Here is a 2,076-nt window from a genome sequence, read left to right on the forward strand (position 1 = left end):
TCTACTTCACTTTTTTAAACTTCTGATTTAATCACAAACCTTGACATTTTCTTAGCCGATACCATTGATTCCAGTATTTAGCTGGTATTCTACTAAATCGACCCCAGGAGAATGAAAAGCAAAATTGACCTCAGCGGGATTTCTGTTCAGAACCTAAATAAGCGGAATAAATACCACAAGGCATTTTGTTTTGTCCAACTCTCTGGCGATTGCTATGAATGATTTTCTTTCATTAACTAAAGGGTCCAAACGTAAATTTTGAGGAGACAGAAAACACCAGGACGAATTTTCTTTCTTTTTTTTTTTTTAATCATCTACTTGTTTATATTCGATAAAAACAAGGTAAGGTGTTTTGGAATTGCTGTTTGTTCCTCGAAGTCTCAAGGGGCCAAAAAAAAAACAGAAAAGAAAAGTTGGGGTACTGAAGTTAAGAGTGAAATGTTTCAGAATCGCTATTTCCGTTGTATGAAACACACAAAAATATAATTGATTAGTCCCTCTTCCCTAAAATTTCAGGCCTTGTGTCTATAATAGAAAGGATAATAGTTACAATAATTCTTTCAAGATTTTGGCTCAAGGCCAGCAATTTTAATGGGGGGTCGAGGTTAGTCGATTGCATCAAACGTAGTACCCCCGAAATGACGCAGGGCAAAGCTGACGTCGACGGTATTTGAACTCAGAACGTAAAGTCCCGGAATGAACGCCTCTACGCATTTTATCCGATGCGAAAATGATTCTGCCAATAATAATAATAATAATTAGGCGGTGAGTTGGCAGAAACGTTAGCACGCCGGGCGAAATGTTTAGTGGTATTTCGTCTGCCTTTACGTACTGAGTTCAAATTCCGCCAAGGTCGACTTTGCCTTTCATCCTTTCGGGGGTCGATCTAATTGACTGGTCCCCTCCCCCCAAAAATTTCGGGCATTGTGCCTAGAGTAGAAAAGAATATTAATGGTTTCACATTTTGGTGCAAGTTCAGAAGTAAATCGATTACATCGATTCCAGTGCTTGATTGGTACTTATTTTATCGGCCCCTGAAGGATGAAAGACAAATTCGACCTCGGCGGAATTTGAACTCAGAACGTGAAGACGGACAAGATGCAGCTAAGCGTTTTCTCCGACGTGGAAATTATTCTGCCAGACGACAATAATAATAATAATAATAATAATAATAATAATAATAATAATAATAATACCGATAATTATTATTTCTAATACAACCACAGACATCGATGAACAAAAATGGTAGGGTAGAGGCGATTATATCAACCCATCTCCTGTCTAGTACTTGATTGTTACTTTAGCTTATTAACAGTAAACGGATAAAAAATATTTAAAAAGAAAAAAAGCAGATGACTTCAGCGGGATTTGAACTCAGAACGTAATGAGACTTCACTAAAAGTTGCACATCACTGTCTAACCACTCCGTAATAGGTATGTATATTAGGAGTAATCTTAATACGAAAGATTACTTAATAGCTATGCTAATAATTATTAATTATTATAATTATTGCAGTAATAAGGGATTTTTGGTAATCGTTAGGTCCATAGAAAACTTTGGGAGAGCGGGGGGACACGATTGACGACATAAGGTTAATGAATTCCGTATTAATCCTAGTGAGACAGGACATGGTAGGGCTTTAAACTGAATATCGTCTGGAGTCAATCAAATCGGGTCTATTAATTGACCGGTATTTATTTTATCAATTTTACGAAAAGCAAAACTGATTTGGACCCGGGGAAAATTTTTAATATTTACGATTTTTTTTTTTTTTTTTAATGAAAACATTTAACAACCAGACACATGTATGTGTGTGTGTAACTTCGATCTTTGCATCGGTTGCCTGTACGATTTAGAATTACGCAGTGAGCCGTTTAATTAATATGACAAGTAGTGAACCGAAAGTTAATAGAAGGTGATTTAACATAATATGATATTCACATAGTATCGATTAGTTGTGTTAGAACGTTTTAAATATATCAATTTACTTTACTCTCTCTCTCTCTCTCTCTCTACATATGTATAATGTGTGTGTGTGTGAGAGAGAGAGAGAGCTTGTGCTTAGTATATATATA

The 2,076-nt window shown here is 35.8% G+C and overlaps 1 protein-coding gene across 1 annotated transcript in view; it reads left to right on the top strand.

Annotated features, from left to right (window-relative positions):
- The window catches only part of LOC106868691 (uncharacterized), a 12,625-nt gene that overhangs the window by 2,738 nt on the left and 7,811 nt on the right, over positions 1-2,076 (top strand). The gene's annotated exons all lie outside the window — the stretch shown is intronic.

This window comes from Octopus bimaculoides, chromosome 25, assembly GCF_001194135.2.
Source record: "Octopus bimaculoides isolate UCB-OBI-ISO-001 chromosome 25, ASM119413v2, whole genome shotgun sequence".
NCBI lineage: Eukaryota > Metazoa > Mollusca > Cephalopoda > Octopoda > Octopodidae > Octopus > Octopus bimaculoides.